General features: G+C 48.1%; 1 protein-coding gene across 11 annotated transcripts in view; it reads right to left on the bottom strand.

The window, feature by feature from the left end:
- The window catches only part of ZMYM4 (zinc finger MYM-type containing 4), a 1,943,772-nt gene that overhangs the window by 1,778,481 nt on the left and 138,945 nt on the right, over positions 1-26,346 (bottom strand). Inside the window, exon 1 of one of the 11 annotated variants that reach the window (XM_069622587.1) lies at positions 662-683. The exons of the other annotated variants lie outside the window; for them this stretch is intronic. The gene's annotated coding sequence lies outside the window, so the exon portion shown is untranslated. Of the gene's footprint in view, positions 1-661; positions 684-26,346 lie in introns of those variants that run through there. 11 annotated transcript variants of the gene reach the window in all.

Genomic DNA, 26,346 nt, shown 5'->3' with positions numbered 1-26,346 from the left:
TGCCAAATGCTTTGAGAAGCTAACGCTGAAAGAAGGATCAGAGCCCAGCTGAGGGGGATCCTAGGTTGACGAGTAATCACCCGACATGAGGGTTATCAGAAACAACTGTTTGTTTTGGCATATCAGGCCCCTCAGAAGAGACTTGAGCACAGAAGGCCCTGATATAGAGAAAAGGAACTGTAAGCTTGTGCCAGAAGCCCAGGAGTGTGCTGTGCACGAGAGTCCTAACTTGTCCCGTGCTAAAAACGTGGGGCATGGAGACCCCGGCCATAACATCCTGACTTATCATTTTGAGAACACTTCTTTCTTTTCTTGTGAAACATTACCTTACACTATTTTGTAGCATAGCAGTAAGGATTGGCAATAGGCTTTTTTAGTATAGGCCCTTTATATTGGACTAGACTCCACTAGGACTGTATTATTATTATTATTTGATGGTCGTAGCTTGCTCCCATCTTAGATTTAGGGTTAGATTAGGCGTTTATCTCACCCATTTTACAGTTTAATAAACACCCTTGAACTGTGATCACTTGTGTCTGTCTTGCTTTGATACCATGCCTTCCTTACACGGCCTACTGCGGTTAAACCTGGGTTTGCGACTCCAAATCAAAACAGTCTAACCGAAATCGATGGCAACAAGAGTTAAGGTTGTAAATCCTACCTTACACATGTGGTCTTGTCAGGACAATGTGGCGGACAACGGGTCATACTTCACTGTAATCATGTGGTCCAAATGCAGTTCAACTGCCGTCCAACTGCACTTGCCAGTGCTTTGCGCCACCAGCCAAGCTCTGCCTGTCCTCCAACCACCTTGACAGCAGGGAAAGCAGAAAAGACAGTGTTCACGGCAGACACTGCAGTCTAACTGCACTTGCCCGCACTTTTGCATTTTTCAACTTTTATTTGTAGTTCTACCAAATGGCAAAACTGTAGCAGCAATTTAACATTATTATTATTATTATCATTATTACTACATATTGGCATGCAACACGCATCACACCACATACGTTTTCAGGAATTAAATGTTGCAAACCAAGGTAGTTTAAATTATCCAAGCTTGTACACATTTGGAGCATAGCTGATTGTTTTCTTGTTTCAAATGCAACTACCTATTTATTGGATATTTGTATGGCACCTATACAACAAATGATGTTTAAAGGTGACACAAGATAAAAATTAGGGGGAGAACAAGGGAGCAAGATAACAATAACGGTCCTACTAGGCCATGCGACATTCGGATTGTGCAAGTGCCGTAATAAGAAGTGTGAGGGGCTGGGGGGTAGTGCCTGTCTGCCCAAATGCAACGTGCTAGGGTGGGACAGGAAGTGCAGGGTAAAGAGGAGAGAGAAGAGGCCCACCGGGGCTAGGCGAGTGCTAAGGGGAAGCCAGGAGGGCAAGTGCCAGGGATTTAAAGGAGTGCAGGGGGTGGTGTTCAAATGCTAAGTGCATGTAGAGGGTGGACTGGCCAGGCGGGGCCTGGTGCCCTGTAGAACTCAGAGGGAACCAGGCAGCCAGTCACTGAGGCAGACAGGGATGTTAGCCAGGGGGGAGAGGGAGAAAAGGAGGGTCTTGAGGAGCTTCCAGAACTTAAGGAGATCCGGCTCAAGCCTGAGCAGGGCAAGGAGATCTTTCCAGAGGGAGGCTAATGCACAGGAGACCGCTCTACCCCCCACTCTCTGCTTCAAGAAGCGGTGGATCTGCAGAGAGTTGGAGCTAGAAGAACAAAGAGCTCTAGTAGGGAGGTATTTAGGGAGAGAGAGTTGGATGTAGCGGGGACCCAGGCCCCAGAAAGTCTTGCGGATGATACAGAGGGTCTTGAACTTGACTTTAGCAGCAACCGGGAGCCAGTGGAGAGATTTTACGGCTGGAGAAATGCGGTCGCTGGGCTTGAGGTCAAGGATAAGTCTTGCAGTCCTGTTCTGGATTAGTAGAAGGGGATGAAGGGATGATAAAGCAAGATTGAGGAAGAGGCTGAAGTAGTCCAGCCTTGAGGGGACCAGAGCTCGGGAGACATTGAGTTTCTTGGGAAAGGTGAGGAAAGGGAGAATGCCTCTGAGGAGGTGCAGCTGATAGTGGGCTTTCTTGACAAGGTCCGTGATGTGAGGAAAGGAGGAGAGAGAGGAGTCAAAGATGACACCAAGCTTTTTTGACTCACAGCGGGAGAGGGGAGGGAACCCATAGAGGGCGGCCAGAGGGATGGAGGGAAGGCGGGAGCTGGGGTCCCAATGAGAAAGATCTCAGTCTTATTGGCATTAAGGCAGTGATCATTTGCAGCAAGGGGGAAGCATAATGCAGCATATCAAATCTGCAGATCGGTTTATTTAATGGTTATCAAATCTCCTTATCTTTCTGCATCGAGTTCCATACTTTTATGCCAAATTTCTACCTAAGCGTAATCCAGTCCAATCATGGAAGACTTATGGGCGGCTGATACATTTGCCTAGAATTCCTTCCATATCTGCCTAATTAGTTTTCTGAGGTGTTACCAGTCTGACATGCGTCAGGAACTCATAGCAATTTAAGACAGCCTTCCTAGCCCATACCACCTGTGCGTTATTAGGATGGGTCGAACACTTAAAGACACACTTTAAAGGTGCAGAGGAAGGAGCTAGAACTATGACTGGAATGCAAGTTGTAGCAGTAGAAGCACAACGAAGAAGGCACAAGGCTGGTAAACCAAGCAGAAGTGGGAGAATAAGAGGGACGCCGGAATGTGGAGACAGCTAATTTCACCTGGTTGTTCGGAGAGGGTCCTGTTCCCCCAAACTCGTGCAGAGGCTGTACAGCGGAAGGCATGCAGGGGAGCTGTCTTTCCCCCATGTGAGCCCGATTGCTGTGGTTGCCATGCAGAGCATGCACTGGAGACCGAGGCAAGAGCAGTTATCAAGCCGTGGGTCTCAGCAGCAAGAGGGGCCCAAAAACATGTGGCCGGACCAGCAATACCTTCACAGAAGAAGGTTGTTGGTGCCTAAGAAGCCAGAAGCAGAAGGCGTGGGGGCAGTGCGACCCACAGAGCAAGTGAAGCACAGCGTTCTAACACCTTCTGTTCACTCGCATAAGAGTTGAAGCTGAACTATCCAGCACTTGCGAATAACGGGAAATTCATTTTACTAGTGTGAGAAGCGAACGCTGCTTAAACCCATTGTTCAATCTTTAAAAGACTGGTACTATCTATGTTACTATCTAAAGGCGTGGTCGTGTGTCACTAATTAAGGAGTGAACTTTACAAAGACCATTACCGAATACCTGATCTTGATAACACCATTGTTGAAACCTTTAACATGTGAAAACTACATGAAGAAGTGCTTGCGTGTGCATAATTGTGATTCCCAAAAGGAGGACTGAACTCTATCCTTCAATTTAACAGGAATACAATTTCATACCAATCTTTAAACTTACAAAACTACATCAAAGAGTTATTCTATGTGTCTAATTGTGATTCCTAAAGAAAGACTGAACACTATTCTTTGGTCTAACGCGGCATACCCTTCTTAAAGTGCATATATTACTGAAGAAGAGAACAAGCATTGCCCAAGCGAAGAGTCGCCCCATATTAACAGTTAAACCAGCCTTTCTCAAAGTTAAGAAGCAATCTAACTTTACTGTGAAAGTAATACTAGTTCATTTGACCTACAATACAAGTGTGCAAGCATTACCTGAAGCTAAGAGAGTGGCACCAAGGCTTCTGTAGCGCCAGAGACTGAAGAAGACAGAGAGAAGTGAGTCTTAAAGGTAAACCCAGGTTGTTATTGTGGCATAGGCAAAGAGGCTGTCCCTTTCGAGAGGAAGAGTGCCTTGCCTATTGGAAGTTGTTGAAGTACTTTGAAGTGTATCTTGTCGAAGTCTATCTAGAAGTACAAATCACTGGAGCTGTGGTAGTAGTCCAAGGTACTGAAGCTGTGGTGGTATATCTGGTTGTCAGTAGATGCAACATTGTGAGACAAAGGTGACTGTTCTCAAAGTGAATCAAGTAGAAGTGAAGTTGTTGCAGTGGAGCTGCAGCACTGAAGTCATCCTGACAAGTATACCCATTGTGAATTCTAAAACTGTAACTAAGAAAATACTCACTGTTAATCAAGAACTGTCTATCCCTGGCAGTTGTGGATGTTGCAGTTCATGAGACTGAAGGTTGATCATGTTGTATTGCTATATATTTTCTTTGTGTATTTGTTGTTTAGTGTGAGGGCCAGTTATACTGTGTTGCAGTGTTTCCCCTTAGCTTTGGTTAGGCAGGGAAATCCTCAGCACAGTAAGGATAATGAAGCATTTTGTTACGCTCACCTGGTAGCCACGAGGACGCCACCCAGCCCTGGTTGGATGATTTGCACTCTCGAACCCTCTCCTGGTCCCTTGATGAGGCTTCTGGGTAAAGATGGGTCTGCAACATAGGAGAGCTGGATTCAATACCAGATTGTCTTTATGTTTTACCACCTCCCTTGGCCTCAACTCCTTCCTCGCCCTTGGGCCTTCTCCTCACCTTAATATTATAAAAGGTGGATTCTCCGTCCTGCTCCTCGTGGCAGGGGCGCGTAGATGTGGGGGGCGAGCAGCGACCAGGTTACTTCACTGATGCAAGCCCCCTGTGGGAATCCAGGCCTGCTGCGACTCCGTAGGTTTGCTGCTTTACAGTCTTTATATGCAGTTCTTATGTTCCTCTTAGTTCAAATAATAATGTCTTGCTTCTTTCCTTTTAGGTATGGAAAGGTATTTTGGTGTTGCCATGCAGTTTGAAGATGAGCATGGGCCGGCCAGCATGGGCCGGTAGGCGAAAGCGCGGTGTGCGCGATGCTGTCTGGTGAGTAATACGCGATACGCGGCGCTATTTCGCCTTTTATATTGCTAACCTTTGTCTTTTCTCTCCTTGCAGGTCGTGATGTTCCTCGCCGAGCGCTGTGATGTTCCAGCAATGATACTGACCAGGAGATGACTACCCAGGTAAGAAGTGTGTGGCTTTCTTCATTGGGGAGGAAACGTGAGTAAACGCTTATTTCTTCCTCCTCTTTCCAGGTTATGGTATCCCGGTTCCATGTAATAATGTCGCCACAAAAATCTCGCCATGCAAAAATATCGCTGAAAAATGGCCGTTTTGTGTGCCGATATTATTGCACGGAACATGCGGGGGACACCCCCGCAACTCCCAATTTTTTGATGAAGTTCGTACCTTCAGGTGAGTGGAACTGAAGTCGCGATGGATTGAAGACAGAATACTATTTCAGGTAAGTTTCGTAGTGTTCTTTCTCTCTCTGCAGGTCCTTGGTTTCAGGTAAGCTGGCATCAAATAACTGGACACGGTGAGCGTTACGCTGCCCACAGCAGAATAACACGAAGCTTGTTGTGCTGTTTGGGTGTGGTTTAAATAGTCTCAGGTAAAGTAGTACAGGTAAAATAGTCCCAGGTCTGCCACACCCAAATTAGTCCAGGGAAAGTAGTCCCAGGCCTGCCAAACCAAAAGACTAGACCGCATAGCTCAGTTCCTTGTAACTGAGCTATGTGTGTGCCTCCATGTTGGCTGAAACCCCAAGTTAAATAGTCCCAAGTAAATAGTCCCATTCTAATGTTGGTCTTCATGATGGTTCTGAGTCTGGCGCCAAAGGGAGTCTTGGATCAGGTTTAAAGGCCTTTGACCTGGCCCTAACTGGAAGGCTGACTTGCCAGTGAGGGCCAAGGTTAAGGGTCAGGACACATTTTGAATGTATTTCTTTTAAGAATAAAATGGCATACATTGAAAAAAACATCAAACAGTTGTCTGGCTTGCATTACTGACCCCTCACATAATCCACTGAGCTCATGTTCAACCACCAGGTGCACATTGCGCGAGTTGTCCTTGGGGAGGGAACCATTCTTGAATGGCCCGCCAAATATGTTCATAGAACCTATGGTGGTAAGGCGCAAGACCATGTTGAAGGGGATTGGCATAGAGTAACTGCAGCCAATCGGCAGAGGCCCTATAGGGAACGGGTGATTTATACATAGGGAACAGCTAATGAGGGTGGGGAATGAACACTGTATACTGTATGCGTAATGGGTGAAAACATTGCTCCTTATAATGTGTTGCTTGCATTGAACTAACCAGTGCACTCTGTGGCAGTTGGAACTAAATGCCCCTACTGGCACGCTTTTTTCTTTCTCTATGAGAAATACAACTTTGTTATCCTTGCAAGAGGATTGTTTTTACTGTCTGTTTGTTGGTGGTCTGCCCAACAAATTGGGTGGCCCGGACGTGATCCCAGACTCCTCTGCAGGGACGGAGGATTCATGGCCACACATGCCAAGGGGCCGCGCTCACCTGCAGCGACCAGTCCCTTGTGCCCAACATGGGAGTGGTTTACAGGAGCTGTGTTGCCAGAATTCCTGTCTTCTCCCGGATCGCGCAAGCCGTTGATGGGACTCTGTGATGGAGGAAAGTTGTAAGTGCACCTTTTGCAGGAGAAAACGTTGGAGGGGGTTAAAAGGCGTAAGCGTGAATGTTGGTGAATGTGGAGGGAAGTGGTGACGCAGCGATTGATGTGTGGGTGTTGAGTAGAAAGACCATGTGGCATTCGGGTTTTTGACATATTTTTTAGTATTATATGGAATAAGAGAGAAACGGGATCCTTCCCGATTGGGGGAAGAAGACATTACTGTATCACTTAGAGAAAAGAGAGGAACAAGGGTAGAGGCTCTGTATATTGAGTGGGCCTGGGATTACCCCGCCCAATATAAAGGGGGCATCAGAACAAAACATATTTTGGTGTTTTTGTTTTATTGCATTTGTTATTGTATTGGTGTGGATCAAAGAGGGGTCCAGGTTTGTTGTGTAGGATTTCTGGGAGTGTGGGTATGAGAGAGAGTGAGGGGTTATTGGAACGGGGAGGGGTGGTGCAACAGCACGACACAGGAACCGCTGGACCGGACCCTGAATACACAGAAAGTTTCTTATTTTAATATGCCTTCAAAGGGGTGGCTAAAATGGAGCCGGAAAACCCATTAGAATATATTTGTGTAGCTTTATGTGATGAATCCAGTGAAATCATCACTAAAACCCTGGTATGGGTCTCCTCTCATGTGGCCAGGGGAAGGCAGCCACTACCTGATCCTGACCCTGGGGGCGGTATTATGAGGGAGGATTATGTGGGAGGAGACTCATATCAGGAGGACGTGGTAACTCCTGTGACTCACGATTCCTCTGTTCTCCCTGAAACTTTGATGGCATATTGTAAAGTAGAGTCAAGCAATGTAACTGCTATTCACATCACATCTCCTAGCTCTGATTACTTTCAGTTCAACAATAAATCAAAACCAAAATAAGCATGGAAAACTTAAAACCACTATGGACTTCAAGATCCATAATGCCTATGGTACTGGGAAGTGGAACAAAGAATTGATGATGCTCAATGGTGCTACTAAGAAGACTGCGTTCTAGTTGTTTCAATTCAAATCACCTAAGCGGGACATTTAAATGTGGAAATGATCCACAGGTGAAAGGCAGAGTAGCAGATGCAAAAGCAGTTAGGAGAACAACTGATGAAGTCCGGAAGGCGACTCAAGGACAAAAAGCAGTGGATGTTGAAGCAGAAGGGAAAGCGCCAGCAGAAGCTGACGCAGGGAGAGAAGGCATGCGGTTTTACAGAGTACGCGCAGCAGGAAGCAGAGCCGTTGACAGCACCGCGGAAAGAGAGCTGTCAACGATATTGCTGGACCGCAGAGGGTTTGGAGTGACACATAGACAGCGAAAGAAGCCATTAGAATGTATGTATATATAAACAGGATCTTCAGGGCAACCATCTCTCCAACCGGGAGTTCTAGGGCTTTCAGTTTCTAAAGAACATATATTGCATATTTAAGGATACAAAGTATGGGAACTACTCCTTGAATAATATTGGCACTGAAAACTTGCATGGAACGCTGCTTGAATAGAAAGATGGTGTCCTCACTAATGCTAATTTAAAGGTTAGTTGGGCTATTTGGAGTTAATTTAGACCCACATTGGGACTATATTGAGCTAAAAAGAAGAAACAAGTCCATATTTTATTATTAGTTTCCTATACAAACTACTTTTCTAATACTTTCAGATACATAAATATCAGTACGGAATTTTGAATAGCAGTGGTAGTGACAGACTAAACCAAGAACGGTGAATTGAGGCTTAGGTAAACACCCTATTACACATTCATTTGGGAATTTGCAATGACTTGGGAAACTATTGTATACGTTTCAATTTCCTAAACTCATCATCCACTCTTTTTTAATTTTTTCCCCTTTTCTCCCATGGCTTTTAAGTACAGTGATTAATATTATCCAAGCCTTGATAAAACCCCTTTGGTGTGAAACACAATGCCCGTGCATCAATGGGTTTGTGTCGGCATTTACAATATGTTCACATTTATTTTACGGGTTGTCACTTAGGGAATATATTAATTATGTTTATGAATTAGGCATACAAACCAGGTTTGAAAATGTTCATGGTTTATGATCATTCATACATTTGGAATACATACATATGAGACGTATGACACACAGATCCTTCCAATGTATATAAATATGATTCTGGAACAATGCTCCTAATAAAGAAACATTTCAAAATCCAATTTCTGAATTTGTATTGGTTACTATTATTAACAAGACCCAGCACATTGTATTTAAGTGATTTTTTGTAAAGTTGTATTTGATTGTGGCTGCTAGGTGAATTGCAGCTGTTTTTAGGTTGTGGCAGCAGGGTCCAATTATTAATATAACTGAATTTTACAGAATATACAATCGAATTGAAAGTCAGGCGCACTGCTTAAAATTCATCATCATCTCCTGCAAGCTTCTGATAGTTTTTATTATTCCAATATGAACAATCTAATACACTCCTATTGTAGTATTTTAAACTACCCCTATGAGAAAGGAGAAGCACTAATAGCACCAATGGGGGTTCATGGCTGTTCTGGATGAATTCAAAGCTCATTTTGGGAACGTAAGAATGACCACATATGTTTATACTTGACAAATATGTAAATGATCAAAATGTTGTATGCTTGAATCACTAAACACATATTGCAAACTGGGATGGGTGTTCACTTCATTTTTCCCCAACACTCAACATAAAAAAGTGTTTGTATCCATGAACTGCATTTAATGACAGCCTCAAGATTTGAATGGGAGGATCAAATGTCTGGGACATATCTGTCACTCCCTGCTTCTCGTTTTCAGAGGTGTTTAGTCTTCAATGTGAGGTGAGCGATGCTGGGATGGCAAAGAAATTTAGGTTGGAGGGACTAGGTCCGAGGGGAAGGGTGTCTGTGCGTATGGGGTTATGCACATTCATTTTCCCCAAGCACAGACATAAGATAAAATATGGTGCATGTTTGATTCAACCAGTATCAGGAGCCTGATTCCAAAGTAGTACTATTTTCTTTTACTGAACAAAAAACAAACAAATGAGAAACAGAGAATGGTGCCATCTGGGGGATGTCTAGTGCACAATACTCGTAAATATGCTACACTGCAGTTGGGAATTAGTCCCGATAGTGATGTTCAGTCTCATATCTTTGATTCAAGTAAATTTAGTAAACTGTTCACTCTGGCAAAAACAGTATAGTGGGAACAGTGTGTTTTCCTTCCGATTCATCGGTGAAAAATCTACGTTAAGCAGTAACCATTCCAGAGCTAAGGTTTTACTGTTTAAAAGACAAAAAAAGACCTGCTCATTAAAAGGCAAATAAAGAGAGGTGGGCGCTGTTGTGCATCCGGCTCATGCAGACGCGATTCTGAACTGCTCTGCTGGGGCTGCTGTAATCCCTCATAGAAAACCTTTCGGTGGCAGCGGACAATATATTGCTTCACTGGCACGGGTGCAGATTGGGCCATTATCCCCAGCAACAATGGGGTGAAAAACCGAGCCAGCGAACCCTACTTCTGGCGAGCTCCAGTGAACAGCTGAAGACGATGGTGCCGTTTCGCCATCTTGGTTGCGTGGCCGAGACGGCGGGAGTTCTAAAGCGCGGCAATGGCTGGTGGACGGAGGAGCCACCCTGACTTGTAAGAGTCAGCGGTGGTCCCCAGAAGGAGAGCTCTTGCTCGGCATGTACTTTGCGACATTTGGTGGTGGAGCGGAACCCCCAGTGAGGTTGGAGCAGGAGCTTCCGTGGTGCAGAGGGTGCAACGTCATGCTGGAGATCCCACTAAGTGAGTGTGGAATCCGAGGATAAAATTGCTGCAATCTGCACATCCCAGTGTGCTGCACCATATGAACTACGTGCCAGGACATGAAAGGAGCAACAGAGCTGGTTATTGAGGGCCACCTTGTCGTGCAGCATAATCGATGGGCAGTAGGGACTGGAGCTGCCTTGAACTCTGAGTCCCATACCTTTCCTCATGAATACCAGTTGTTGGTGGTGGAAGGAACATGGGACACGGGGTGCTGAACATCACTTAAGCGCCATGCCTGTGTGACTGAGAAGTGTACTGGGGGAGCGCAAGAGACCCAAACTACAGAGGAGTGTCACCTGAGACTGCAGAGACATCTGTGTGTGGGTGAGGGGGAGCAGCGCTAATGGTAACCCAGTGGAAGGCGCAGATTGCCCTGAAACTGATGTGGTTGTTCAGTGCAGTGTGCACAAGCTCCCACCACGTGAACCCTGAGACGTAGCCCCCACAGGCTCATCCTGGACTACTAAGGGTTCTTGAAAGGAGGTACTGGTAGCCAACGGTTTGACCATCTCCAAGTAAGAATGGAGAGCAACACATTTATAGCTTTAAAACTGTAGGCTTGTGATTCGCGCTTCTCGCCCCAACTGACTTGCCTTTGGATTTGAGGAACCCCCATCCCCCTCTGGATGCTCGTGAAACCACGGAGGCTGGTGCTGACTGCCCACTAGAGGTGGGGGGAATCTGGAGGGTTAAAGGTAGAGACTGTACACTTGGGAAGGGGGTGGGGGTTAGAAGACCACATGGGTATGGCGAAAGACAAACCCCGGAAAGGGACTGTGTAAAATAAAATTAGCCGCTACACAACAAGTGTCCCTACACCATCTTCCTCAGCACAGGAGCAGGTAACTGCATGTGAGGAAAGTACTGGAGAGGGCAGACAATATCACTCACAGACATTATGTCCACCATAGGTGACTCCAGGTCATTGGTTGAAACTAAAATTGATTGCTTGGCCTCCGAGGTCTCCTTCCTACGGCAAGATCTGCACAATTTAACGTTGCGGGTGGGAGGGACAGAGCAGCGCACATCGGACATTGAGGATGCACTAAGGAGGATGGAGGAACAGCTGGCAACGATGTCACAGAAACTCACCACTCTAGAGAATCGAGCGGAGGACAGTGAAGGTAGGTCCTGTCGCAATAATCTCTGCATACTTGGACTCCCGAAGAAAGAGAAGGGACACTGTATGGAGCCATTTCTAGAGCGCTGGCTATCGGACCTCATGGCACCAAAAAAGCTCTCTTAACTTTTTTCCAATTGAGCGAGAACTGAGTCCCAATGGGCAGTCCTGTGCCTGGGGCACCCCCGCACGCTGTGATAGCACGCCTCCTAACTGTAGAGGCTGAGACACTATTCTACACATGGAAAGGGCGACGGGCCCAATCACTTACAATGGTAACCGAATGGGCCTCTTCCCAGACTACACAAGGCAGGTACAAAGTTCGAAACAGTCCTTTGACGCGTTGAAGAAGAAGCTAATGTTGCACTCTTCTTTCGGGCAGCGCTTAAAGTCTACTACAATGCTACAGTGCATGTATTTCACAATCCCAAGGAAGCCTGGGACTGGTTGGAGACTCATATCCTCTCCGGCCCGTGCTCAGGGACACCAAAGACTGGCCTTGTTCGGGGTGACCGCATGGAGACGTCCCAATCTTGTTTGACACGCAGAAATCACGCATTGACGAAGTGGATGGCGAGACCCCAGGGAATGGAGAAGTGGGTTGGCCGATAAGAAGTGGAGAAATGGGATACCTTGAAGTGAAGTGATGGAAGGCGCCCAACTTACATTCTGAGGTTCAAGGCTGCCGCTGACAGGAATCCTTTATGAAGCAGCCCCTGGCGGGGGACTAGGAAGAGCTAGGAGGCCTCTTACAGGCAACCCCAAATAGGTGTTCAAATGGTTTGGTTTATGTAGGTTCGGGTGACAGGTACTTCTAGTTGGGGGGAAGTGCCGGGTGGGTGGTGTTCTACAGTTGGTGGGGGGGGGGGGGGGGAGGGGAGTGCAGCGTTGGGGTATGCTGGCTCGCACTACAGTTTGCGAGTTGGGTTTCACGAGTTAGGTTGAGCTGATTTGTTGTTGGGAGCACAGGAAGGAGTTGGAATCAGGGAGGTGGGTTCATTGTTGGTCCAGACCACGAATGGGAGAGGGTTCCCTGGGTAGGAAGGATGCTTCAGCTTTCGCTGTATGGCAGGGGTGGGCACAATTAGGTAACTATCCCTGCTAACATGGAATGAGAATGGACTAGGCTCCAGTATCAAACGACGACTGGTGTTACAAGCCCTTAATCGGCATTCCCCAGATATGGCCCTCTTGACGGAAACCCACTTGGCGGGGACACAGTGCAACTTCTTTAAATGGAAAAATTATCGCACATCACTACACGCTGGTTTCTCTAAGGGGGTGGGGTGTTTTGCTATTGGTATATACGATGGTCTCCTTTCAGCTCCGGGCTGTGTTACATGATCCGAGAGGGCGATTTGCGCTGGATGCAGGGAAACTGTGGGAGGAATATTGGGGGTTTGGGGGGTAGTATGCCCCACCCTGACAATAGACCTGCTGAATGAAATCCAGATGGCCTTATTGAGCATTCAGGTGGATAAATGGGTTTTGGGGGAGATTTCAACAACGTTATGGACTCTGTACAAGATCAGAAGCATACCAGGGCTAAGAAGGGTAGCACACCCACAAAACTGTACTAAATTCGCTCTTGCAATGGGGTTGGTGAAGGGAGATGCATCCATGCAACAAGATGTTCTCGTTCTTATCTGGGGTACATTAATCGCTTTCCAGGTTACACTACTTCTTTGTACAGTCCAGGGCTGTCCATAGGTTGAGAGCGGCGACCTTCTTGGCCAGGGCATCTCTGATCACTCTCCTTTGATCGTCGTGCTTGATATGAGTAAAAAGGTGGAGTGTTCCCCCTTGGCGAATCAATAATTATTATCTGGGGTTGCCCGAGTTTCTGGAGGGAGTGGCATCTGTAGGGGAGGATTGGTCCAAAAGACCCCCCTCGCCTACATCCCCTCCCCCGGTGAGGGCCATGGCTCGTCAGATGTCCCCTCCTTACCACCAGGGCCCAGGTAGTGGATGGCTCACCTGCTGAAGACATTGCCCAAACCTATTGAATTTAGCTAGGCCTCAGGAACCATTTTGTTTAATAAAGATGGTGTGAGCCCGGCGCACTGCAGCGCGGCCCCCACCTTTGGAGAGTTTCAATTATCCCTGTGGCCGCAGCTCCCTGGCAGATCTGCTGTGAGCCCGTTCCCACGAACAAGACGGACATGAGCTAGTGTAAGATACCAACACTGTAACATTTCACCTTCCGCAGTGTATCGCTGCTCCCAGCATGACCCGGCCAGCAGAGCTTGGGTGGCAAGAGAGTTGTAAAATGGCCCTCGGATAAAAGCAAAAAGTTCCCAAACACTAATGACAAAACTACCTGCGATGGAAGTATTCTCTCCACAAACCTCTGACTAAAAAACCTGTAAAATGTATAGATATGGCAGAATGCGTGTTCATATGGCATTAGCAATGAAGCACCCACACCACTGCAGTTATGTACAAATAGTAAAAGCGTCCCGGGGGTTATTTGTTATACGTATCATTGAAAAGATTACACCCCACGGTCCCGCGCCATAACCAAACTAATGCTGCTAGAGTGCAGAGAAAGACAAATGCAACCATATTGAGGGCTCATGTAGAGGGTGCACGAAAATGCACCCTTCGTGTGTGTATGTCCAAGCCCCTTATGTGCCACTACCATCACGTATAGTGGCGAGTCGTTTCTATGCGCTCCACCAACCTCACTACTACCTCACTTACTGCGAATGTATATGCATATAACAAAATGTTGTAGTTGTTAAAACAGTGTACAAATAATGTGCTCGGACTGGCTATATTTGAGAGGCATTAGCAATGTTAAAATGTGAGCTTCGGAATGACTCAATTAGTATTGTATATTATTTGAATGTTTATGATGCTTTCACCTAAAATCGGCAACACACGAGGAAGATACCTTTGTGAGTATATGCAAGGCCATTCCCCCTCACTCCCAGCGAAGCCTGCCAGACGAGAGAGCAGAGGCCCGCGCCGCGCTGCTCCACCTCCCCCAACCCGGCTGGAGCCGCTTCAAAGATTTGTAGTTCCCTCTGCAGCACCCAAGGCCACGGCCCGCCACCTGTATTATTTACAGCCCAGCAGTAAACCTCCGCCTGAAAACCCAAATCCAGAGGCGCCCTCTCTTAAGCCCCACGACCCACCGGATCACCTCAGGTTAATGGCCCCTGTAAAATTAGGACACCCAATATTATGGCAACATTACAGCAACACATTCATAAAGACTTCTAACAAGACAGGATGACATGTACCGCCTGTCCCATGCCCTGAGACCCAGCCCCACGACCTATGGTACCCGGTCAACAGGACACTGGTAACCATGTACTGATGAATCGCCATCAAACCCCTCTCGAGGTGCATTCCTCCTGTGTTGCATTAACCTGTAAGAATAACCTATTGGAAGATTTACTAAAGAAGATAATATTGCAAATGACTGAATGACTGCGGTGTGCATGGCCTAGGGCAAAGAAGTCAGGGAAAGACATTCATCTCTGACACTGGCCACAGAGGCACAACGACACCGCCCGGATGAACCCAGCTGACCCGCCAGGCCCAGCCCAACCCACGAGGCTGACCAGTGACGTCCTCCAGCCAAGGCCGACCACATCACAGCAGCACCTATAGCTAGTCGTCGCCACCCAATCCCATTGAACTTGTGCCCCCTATAGTATGTAGGTTCTGATGACGTTTTTTGTAAATATATACGCCTGTCTTTGCTATTGTCAGACAGAGCGCTCTCGGAGTTTGCAGAGTTCTTTGCATGCCCTATTCTGATTGATAAACTCCCATTTACGCTCACCCGCACTTTGTCTTGGCCTTATTCCCATCCTGGGAGAGTCCATCATTGTCTCTCATTGCGGGGAGGATCGTGCTGGTTGGGGACGCTTGCCTTCAGTGGTGACCCCGAAAGCGTGATTATTATTTTCTCCCAACATATCCCTACCGTCCCCTTTGGCACGAAAATCTCCAGTCGAAAAGGGATACGCACAGTGCGCCGGCTCCGGGAGGCAGCCCGCCAACGGCGACCGGTACGCTCAAAAGTGCGCACTCAACAGAGAGCGGGTACGGGATCCCGGTTGAAAAATCCCCTTTGAGTACCGCTCGCCGGAGCTGCCTGTTGAGCGTACGGCAGCACTGCCTGGACGGACCCAGTTTCGGAGACTCTCGGTTCAAGACGGGCACGTGAGTATTGAGTGCGAGCGATCGTAAAGGGAGTAGAGGAGGAAATTTAGGACAGGGAACGGGGCGGGGTAAAAAGGGGCACGTTGGGTCTACTAAGGACCATCTAAAAACTTTCTTTGCTTTTTCTTTGCATATGGCCATTAGGATTAAGAGGTGAATAAGAGATAAAAGTGACGGGAACCTAGCTCCGAGAGGGGGTGGAAGGCGGCGCCGCATAGTGCTATCTTGACTAGTACTGGGAATATATGAAGAAGTGGAAAATAAGATAAAGGTGTCTGGCAAAGGGAGACACGGAGAATATATTAGTGACTGCTATTCTTTCTATTCTTTTCTTTAGGTTTACGGGAAAAATAAAAGTGGGTTAGTACAAAAGCAAAGAGATAAAACGAAAGAGAAAGAGTTTTACTCTAAAATTGAAGAACAAACCCATATATATACATATATCTGAATAAGACGGACAGGGACAGCTGGCTAGGGAGGAAAGGGAGGACAAACTGAACTGTGAATAGAGTGCTACATAGGGGTGTGTGAACATCGTATGTGTCAGGACATAATTTGGTATAATGGTTGTGTAAAAGTGGTCAGAAATGTATAGCCATTGAGTGGTCATGGTAAGTGTGACCAGACAAAGTATCATAAAGACAAGAGTAATGTGGTGAAGTGAGTGTGTACCTTTCGTTGAGATTACTGACGGTTTGCTCTTGTACGTGCCCCCAAAGAGGATAGGATAGAGGCTGTGCGCAGCCGTTCTTATGGTGTGCAGGCGGAGGGAGAAACACGAAGGTCCCCACGATTCAGTAAGACATAAAATATGTGAACTCACATGGTGATACGTTTATATTGAGATATCGAGATATGACAATGCATTACTTACCGTAAAAGCATTTCTGATGGTTGTATCTGCTTAGATTCACATGCTGTGCATAGGTCCGACATCCAGTGGTCACTGCGGAGTATTGCATTTTGTTTTTCGTAGTCGAAAAGGGGACGTCGACAAGGTGTGTCTGTAACACTATCCCTATAGTGACGTGCGTTCCCTCCGTTTGTATTTTTTCTGCCCTGAGGGAGCCTTCTATACGTGAGTGAGTACAGAAAAGAGAGAGATGTAGAAGATGTCTATGTTCCTTCCATCCGAGCGGGGAGGAAGGGTGGGCGCATGTGAATCTAAGCAGATACAACCATCAGAAATGCTTTTACGGTAAGTAATGCATTGTCTTCTGATGTTTGTTAATCTGCTTAGAATCACATGCTGTGCATAGACTAGCGAGTAATACCCGGAGTTGGCGGTGGGTTATGAGAAGGAACAGTAGAGAAAAGATGTCTTAATACTGCCTGTCCCACCTGGGAGTCAGATCTAGAGTGTGCATCTAGACAGTAGTGTTTTGTAAAGGTGTGCACAGAACTCCAGGTAGCTGCTTTGCAGATGGACTCAAGGGGAACATTTGCAATGAACGCTATGGAAGCCCCAGTGCCTCGAGTGGAATGTGCTCTTGGCTTGAAGGGTAGTTCTCTCTTAGCAAGAGTGTAACAGATAGTGATTCATTGAACAATCCATCTAGACATAGTGGACTTTGAGACTGCATCTCCTTCTCTTCCTGCTGCCACCGAGACAAAGAACTGATTAGTCTTTCTCAGTGGTCTGGTTCTTTCCATGTAGAACATGACAGCTCTGCGTACATCTAGTATATGCAGACTTTTTTCTCCCAAGCTGGAAGGGTTTTGAAAGAATGTTGGTAGTTCTATTGACTGGTTTACATGAAATTTCGAGATGAATTTTGGTACAAACCTTGGGTGTGTGCGTAGACCTTGTGAACTGTTACGAAGGGGTCTAGAACAGAAAGAGCCTTTAGTTCACTTACTCTCCTAATGGAGGTGATAGCTATTAGGAAAGCAGTCTTAAGAGTGAGGTCCTTAAGAGTTGCTTTGTGCATGGGTTCAAAGGGAGGGCCCATGAGTCTAGAAAGTACCATATTTAAGTCCCATCAGGGAGCTGGGTTAGCTATCGGAGGGTGTATTCTCTTTACCCCCTCCATGAATGCTTTGATAACTGGTATCTTCCACCACGACACTTTAAGTTGGGAAGTGGTGTATGCAGAAAGTGCTGCTAGGTGGACTTTAATGGAATTGAACACTAGACCTGAATCCAGTAAATGGGTCAGGTACAGAACAATGTTCGTGGGAGAGCAGTCAACCGGGTTGATGCTCTTACCTCTACACCAGATGACAAATCTTTTCCACTTGCTAGAATAGCAGTGGCGAGTATTAGGTTTTCTGGCTTCCCTGAGGATGTCCATACATCTCTGCGGGAGTTGTAGATGTCCAAATTCTATGATCTCAGGAGCCAGGCTGCTAAGTTCATGGTCTGAGGGCATGGATGCAGTGTCCTGCCCTTGTCCTGTGACAGCATGTTGTACAGGCAGGGAAGTCTCACTGGGGGAGATAGGGACATCTCCATCAAGTGAGCGAACCATGGCTGCCGGGCCCACATTGGGGCCACTAGTATCATGGTAACCTGTTCCTGGTGCATCTTGTGCACCACCTTGTTGAGGAGGGGAATCGGGGGAAAGGCGTAAACAAATTTCCCTGACCATTGAATCGACAGACCGTTCCCCTTGGACTGGTTTTGGGGGTACCTGGAGGCGTAACTTTGGCATTGCGAGTTCTCCAGTGTTGCAAACAGGTCTATTTCTGGGAATCCCCATTGTGTGAAAACGTCTAAGACGATGTCTTCGTGCAATTGCCATTCGTAATCTTCGGGCAGGGGGAAGTCTCTGCTGGGTTCGTCTGCTAGCAGATTGAGTTCCCCTGGTACGTGTTGTGACAGTAGGAACATGTTGTGTTTGAGAGCCCACTTCCATATATTCTGGGACAGCTTGGACAGTCCTGGAGAGTGGGTTACCCCCTGCTTGTTGATGTAGTACATGGCTGTGGTGCTGTCTGTAAGGACCATCACTGTCTTCCCTTGAAGGTGTTCCTGGAAGGCTTTTAGTGCTTAGAACACCGCTAGTAGCTCCAGAAGGTTTATATGCTTGGATGCTATGTTCGGAGTCCAGACTCCGTGAGCAGTCTGATGGGATAGGTGAGCCCCCCATCCTGTGAGGGATGCATCCGTGGTTAGAGTGGCCTCCACCGCGGGTGTGGCAAAGGGTTTCCCTATTATTAGGTTTTCCTTTGTCCACCACCGAAGCGAGAGAACCAAGGCCTGCGAGACCACCACTAGATCGTCCCATTGTCCGCTGGCCTGACACCACTGGCTGGTGAGCCACTCTTGCATTGGGCGCATGCGCAGGCGCGCGTGAGGTACCAAATAAATACACGACGCCTTCATACCTAGCAAACGCATCGCTTTGCGCACCGTCACCTCTCGACCTGCCACATATTGGGGGATCTGAAACAGCATGTTTTGGACCCTCTCATTGGAGGGGAAGACGAGGCCGTCCTTTGTTCGAATTAGAGCCCCTAGGAATTGTTTGACTTGGCTGGGGTCTAAGCTGGACTTCTTCTCGTTGATGGAGAAGCCCAGTTGGAACAAAAGGTCTACATTCTTTTGGGTGTTTGAGAAGCATGTCTCGTAAGAATCCCCTGTTATGAGCCAGTCGTCGAGGTAAGGGTATACTGGGATGGATAACCTGCGCAGGTGGGCCGCTGCCACTGCCAGTACTTTTGTGAATACCCTTGGTGCGGATGCTATGCCGAAGGGTAGCACTCTGAACTGGTAGTGTTTGTCCTCTATCATGAACCTGAGGTATTTTCTGTGCGCTGGCAACATTAAAATATGAAAGTATGCATCTTTCATGTCTAGTGTTGTCATGTAATCTCCCTGTGATAGCAGTGGGATTACTTCCTGTAAGGTCACCATACGAAACTTCTGGGGTTTGACAAACTTGTTCGCTGGGCGCAGATCTAATACAGGGCGCATGGTTAGATCCTTTTTGGGTACAAGGAAGTACACTGAATAAATACCTTCCATTACCTGAGATAGAGGCACAACCTCTATGGCTCCTTTTTCCAGCAGTTGATCCACTTCTTGGAGAAGGATGGCGAGGTGTTCTGTTGTCATGCGGCGTCCCCTCGGGGGTCTGTATGTTGGGGAACTGTTGAACTCTATACAGTAGCCGCGGGCTACGGTGGAAAGTACCCAGCGGTCTGATGTTATTCCCTCCCATGCTGGAAGAAAGGATGTTAACCGGCCCCCGACCGGCGTTGCATGGGAGGGGACGCGAATCTTCGCGTCACTTGGTGGTGTTGTTGGCTTGGGAGCCTCTGGGGGTGGAACCCCGGCCTCGTCCCTTGCCACGACGTTGACCCCTCTGATTGTACTGGCCGCTATTACTCTGGTAGTCGCTGGCAGAGTACTGTTGTTGTTGGTTTTGTTGCTGGCGTTGTCCACGAAAAAAGCGCTTATTACCAAATCCCCGCCTATTAGGGGGCTTAGAAATTTGGTCTAAGGTCTTTATAGTATCGAATTCTTTCTTCGCTTTCTCCAGCGCGTCATCCACTGCTCTCCCAAAGAGGTTGGATTCCTCTATGGGTTTATTAATAAGGGATGCTTGTGTTTCCGCCTTAAAACCGGAATTGCGAAGCCAGACGTGACGCTTCAGTAAAATTCCTTGTACCAAAGTGCGGCCATCCGTCTCTGCTGCGTCAAGGGTATTTTGGACGATGCTTTGATTGACCAGAGAGCCCTCGTTAACTGTAGCCAGTAAACGAGTCCTTAGGGGTTCGGGGACTTCTTCGATGTCCTGTCTGAGCTTAGCCCATTGAGCATCGGCATAGCTTGCCAATAGGGTATTATTATTGGCGATTCTGGTAGAGAATGCTGCAGAGGTGGTGATTCTCTTGGCTAGGGCATAGAGCTTCTTCCCTTCTTTATCTGGGGGCGCCTCGCTAGTAGATAGTGGGACTCCTGCCCTTTTTCTATTGTTGGTCACGACCAGGGAGTCCGGATTGAGTGACCCTTAATGTATAATGGGTCTGATTGAGAGGGAGAGAACAGTTTCTCAATACTCGGATTGACCCCTCTCACCAATGCAGGAGTGGAAAGAGAAGGTGTAATGCGTCTCTTAACTGAGGCGAAGATAGGTATAACCTGGCTAGTGGGGGGTTTTTCTTTGATAATCCTCTCCACAAAATCGGCGTCTGGGGTGACGTCTCCAGTTTCGATTTCGAAATGTGCTGCTGCCTTCTTCAGCAGTGCATTGAAGGTGGGTTGATCATCGACAGGCGAAGGGTTCCTGACTGGTGTAGTTTCAGTAGACCTGATGACTATACTGCTACTGCCAGTGTCAGTCGACCTAGCCGGTGACTGCCAGGGATTTTGGTCGCCCTCGCCTGTGTCTTCCTGTAATCCTTCCTCACATAGGTTAGTTTCCTCGTGGAAATCTTCCTCTTCTTGTTGGTCCTCAACATAGGTGAACTCATCTTCCTCTTGGAAGAAGGTGTCTTCCTCAGTGGGATTGTAAGAGTTTATGTCTTCCAGTATGGGGCTATAAAACTTCTAGTATTTAGCCCTTGGACTCTCAAGGGGTGCCTCCCTTGGTCTCTTGGGTGCCCTGTCTTCTGGGATGGACATGAACCTATCTAGTTTCTCCATACAGGTCTGGAACCTTTCAAAGGTCCACTAAGGTCGGCCAGGACGGTCTGGGAAAGAAAAGGGGGTTTCTTCCTCCTGTAATTGTCTGGTTCTGTCCCATAACGTCGAAGAAAGAGAGCCTTCGCCTTCTGAGTAGCCTTCTCGCTGGCTAGGGCCTTCCGACGGCGTCGGTAACTGACCTGATCTGTTTTCCGGCGCCTTCGGCGTATCTTTAGCCTTGTGAGCGGTTTTCGGCGTTTCACTCGCCGTACGTCTTTGGCCGTCCTTAGATGCTATGCGCGCGAGGCTTTCGGCGATCATTCTCTCTTCCGAGGGATCGGTCGCCGTCGCGCTATGGAGCGTCGAGCCTTTGCTCGTCGAGTCTTTGGTCGTCGAGTCATTGGTCGTCGAGTCCTTGTTGGCAACGTGAGCACTCTTGCGATGCGTGTCGGCGGAAATTTTGGTGTTAGCGCCCTTATTTTTAGAGTGCCCAGTCGCCTGTCACGGAAGCGGTGGCGGGGAGGGCTGCCGACCCTTACGGTCGGTGGAAGACGTCGGTGGGCCCGGCGTCCCCGTTTGCGCTAAGACTGTCTTCGTCTTCGACGAATGTGTGCCTGGGGGTATGTGCTTTGTTGTTTTTCTGTGTGCGTCCTTGTCGCCGGGGTGTTCATCCCCATAAACTGGGCGTGAGCCGGGCTTGTCGGGGCCGGGGACGGACGACGAGGAGCGAGAGCGCTCCTTTGAGAGGTCTACAGCCTCCGTTACGGGGGCCGTGTAGTCACTGTCCTCGTCACACTCGGCGGCGGCGGCAGCAGCGGGCGAGGAGTCAGGTCTAGACATGGCGTAGGCCGCCCACCTTTTGACCCTGCGGTCCTTTAGAGTTTTGGGCTTTAGTAATTTACAGGCCGCACAGCCGTCCTCCTGGTGATCGAGGGGTAAGCAACAGTTGCACCGTTTATGCTTATCTTTCCAGGTATATTTACCCTTGCAAAGCGGGCAAAACCTAAATGGCGTCCTCTCCATAGCTGAGGGTAATAGGTGTGACTACGACCTCGAAAGAGAGGGAGGGAAAAGAGAAAGGCATTCTTAAAGAAAAGAAAGACCACAAAGCCCACTCTCCCTACTGTGTATGGCCGGCGAGGCCAGGCCACGTGTTCGGCAGCGCCGAAGGATCTCCTCCGCTCGTCCTTCCGTCGAAGATCTTGCTCGGCGGAGAAACGGCTCTGCGTCGAGGGAGGGATCTATCGTTATTGATATTAATAACAAACAACCAAAGGTCGAAGAAACTATTTGGCAATGTCTCTCGAGGAGCTCCGCATAAAGGCGACCAGTAGCTGGGCGGAAAAAAACAATCTGAGGGACCTCGACGTGTGAGGGATTGTGGGTACAACGCACGTCACAATAGGGATAGTGTTACAGACACACCTTGTCGACGTCCCCTTTTCGACTACGAAAAACAAAATGCAATACTTTGCAGTGACTACTGGATGTCGGACCTATGCACAGCATGTGATTCTAAGCAGATTAACAAACATCAGAAATAGAGATACATAAGTACCAGGTGGGCACAAAGTATGGGGGCAGAAACATCCTTATCACATATTTGCAAGAACCTACCTGGGTACGCGGAACGGATTAAGAAATATCATGACCAATGGATCACAGAGTTGAAGGGGGAGGGGTTGCCTCAGATATGGCCCGAAGGGGGTTCATTTGACAAGAGTGTCCTAGATATGGTAGCCACATGCATTTGTTTGAAATACAAGGGGAAGCAGTTGCATAATAGGAGAGAAATATTAGACCTCTGGAGGCTGTTTGAAGAGATACCGCCGCCTAAGGCAAGGGAATTAGATCCTGATCTACCATCTACCACTGATAATCCACTAATGATAAGGTATTACCAGAAGAAGAGCCACCGATAGAGGTAACTAGGTTGTACCCAATACCTAACAAGCCAGTGCCCGCAGAGGGATACAGTGACCCCACTTATGTGCCCCCACCGACAACTATCACAACCCAAGGGCCAACAGCACCCCCTCCATACGAGTCTCATAGGGAGCGAGCTCAGGTGAGCACACCAAGGGTGGACATAGAAAAATTAACAGACGATCTAGAATCAAGGCTCTCTATAGCCAAAGATGAGCTCTCGAGGATAAAAAGCATATGTGAGCGGACTGCACTTAATGCAGCCAGATCAGAGCATGCGTCCAGAGCGCAGACCGAGAGTAGAACATTTGAAGAAGGGTGGAAAAAAGGCAAGATACTGTTCAGAATACAGGAAGAACCAACACGAATAATTGAACTAGAGGAAAGAGAGGGATATACTGACAATGAAGAGAGGCCTATAGGAGACAGGGAGGAGCTACTATGTGATATAAGGGATGATTTGGAAGAAAGCGAAAGGTTAAGTATGGCAATGGGAGGGGGAAGCGAAGGGTTGGATGGTGCATGCTCAATGAGAACACTGGATGATGAGTGGACGGGGCGATTAAGGAACCGGGTGGGGAAAATGGCATCATTAGGAAAATCAGGAATGAAGGCGAGTACAGATACGACGACGAAGGGAAAGTTGCAGCTCCCGCTAATACATAGGGGAGGAGGGAGGCCGAATTACATACCCTGGGCTCAGATGGATAAGGCCAATTTACTAAAGTTATTGCCCCCGTTATCAGGAGGGGCGAGCAAGTGGATATATGCCTTTGAGAAACACACAGCCGGGGTACCTCTAGCAATAGGGGACGTGAAGAGCTTGCTAGTATCAGCAGTCGGGGATCAGGCTGACAGAGTATGGGTCAAAGCTGGTTTCCCGGGAGTAACGTTAAACTGCGATCGCCATGATGGTGCCTCCTTCAACACAGTGCGTGCAAGGGTGTGGGATGCTTTGCGGGAAACGTTTCCAGATACCCCAGACTTGCAGTCAGTAATGCAATGTACAATGAATGACGGGGAAGATGCTATGGATTACATTTTTCGGGTCCAAGAGATGTGGGAGAGCAGACACGGGAACGCCCTGGTATCAATCGACATCGTTATTTTACTTCATTATAAAGAGGGGGCTCCCAAAAGAGGTGCAAAAGGCGCTTGACAAAATAGCAGGTATTGAAGCGAAAGGATGGCCTGAGATTCAGAGCATAATAGTGCACCACTGTAAGCGAATAAAAGAGGGAGAAGGAGGTGGCGCAAAGAAGATTGGCAGACGAAGCGAAACTAGTACAAACAAAGTTGGTGAAGGTCGCAGCAGCAGTAGCCGCGCTCCCACACAGCAGGGAGGGAGATGAGGAAGAGGAGGGGCTGGTAGCAATACAAGGAAGGATGGCAACTAATTGGGCAGGAGCAGGACAGCAGCAGTGGAACGAGCAGGAGCAGGGCGGAGGTCCGCAGTGGCAAGAGTGGGCCCCTCGAGGGGGACGAGGTGAGTACAGGGGCCGAAGAGGAGGTGGACAAGGGTATGGAGGAATGGGAGGAAATGGATGGCAGGGTCCCAGAGGTGCGCAAGGGAGTTGTTGGAACTGCGGGAGGTGGGGACATAACTCTAGGGAGTGCAGAAGCAGACCAAACAGCGGATTTCCAGAGGTAGAACACTATGGCCATCCCCATCCGGGGAGCCCATATGGTCTCCCAATGGGACAACAACAAAGGAACCCAGGGCAGGGGTACAATGAGCAACAGCAGGGACACCAATACAGAACACAGAATGCCCACAAAACAATGACACTATACACTACACGCCAGGCAACCCTTTCACGACAACAGCAAACGGAGCCCCAGCACCAGCCCCCTATAGTGGCGTGTCAGTGGTTTCAGGGAGTGTGTTCAAGCAAGGGGGGGCGATGAGACACCCCGCATAGGACAGCCCACAGAGAACACTTGCGTGTCCAGTTCCATCTACCACCTACGATGCAGCAGAGGAACCATTGGTAGGGGCGCAGATAGGAGAAAAGCAGTTCATATTCATGGTGGATTCGGGAGCGGAGAAATCATGTATTAGGGAGGGCCGGTTCCCGTTATCTAACCGGAAGTTAGAGACGCAGGGGTTCTCTGGGGCTGTAATTGAAGTTCCTTAAACAGAAGCATTGGATGTGACGGTAGGGGGTAAAACTGTAAAAACACCCTTACTGTATTATGAACATTCGCCAATAAATTTACTAGGGAGGGACCTTCTTAGCAAACTCAACATGACAATGGGCCTCATTACGAGTCCGGCGGTAACCGCGGCGGTAAAACCGCCTGGTTACCGCCGGACTCGTATTACCATTCCGCCTCCGTGATTCCCGGAATTACCGGGGCATTACAACCCCGGTTTTCCGGGAATCACGGAGGCGGAATGGTGTAAATCCCCATTCCCATTGAGTCCTATGGGACTCAATGGGAATCGGGATCATGGAAACACCGGCAGCATCTTGTAATGCTGCCGGTGTTTCCTCGTCCGCCTGCATGCAGGAGGTGTTAAACCCGCCAGGTCAGACCTGGCGGGAACATCACCTCCCGCCTGCAGGGGTCGGGATCAGGCGGTCCGGAAACAACGGTGGCGGCGGGTTTACCGCCACCGTTATTTCCGGACCGCCAGGGTCGTAATGAGGCCCAATATCATTCACTGAGAGAGGTATAGTGTGTACAACACCAGGAATATGCCCATTACGTGTAATGCTGGTAGTACAGGCTCACACAACTGCACCAGAAATGCGTGGTTTGCCAGTGGACGAGAGAATGTTTATTGAAGGACTAAAGACGCTGGCCCTCATAGTTCCTGAGCTGAAAAGAATGGATTGGAAAATACCGGCAGAGTTCCTCTTCCGCCCAATAGTGCACCCTGACATAGCACCAGGATCAGTGGTATCATTAGACTTGCATGCTGTACAGGTATCTGCACAAAGGATCTCTGTGATTGGGATGGACATAGACGGATGTGAGTGGCGCGCAGTACTGTGTACCAATGCCAATATTGCCCTACGAGACTTAACTGATGAAGATCTCTTTTCAGATTTAGAAGGCGAGGGCGAAATAATAATGGAAATAGCAATGCCCTGTGACATTTTGATTTAGGCTAGAGAGATTCCTGTCCAGCTGATGGCGGTGGTGGGAGCACCACCGTCATTTTTCAATGATGACATGAGGCTAGTACCAAATAATTTTTGGACAACAGGCCCCCATGACGTAGGGTTGTTGCATGGAGTACAACCAGTGATAATAAAGCTCAAACAAGGGGCGATTCTACCCCGAGTGAAACAATATCCATTGTCCCGCGAAGCTGAAGAAGGGATAAAAGAGACAATAAATGCACTACTAGCACAAGGAATAATAG

This window comes from Ambystoma mexicanum, chromosome 11, assembly GCF_040938575.1.
Source record: "Ambystoma mexicanum isolate Mex_15411 chromosome 11, UKY_AmexF1_1, whole genome shotgun sequence".
NCBI classification, from domain to species: Eukaryota; Metazoa; Chordata; class Amphibia; order Caudata; family Ambystomatidae; genus Ambystoma; species Ambystoma mexicanum.
Note: the sequence above shows the minus strand (reverse complement) of the source record. Positions and strands in the feature narration are given on the sequence as shown.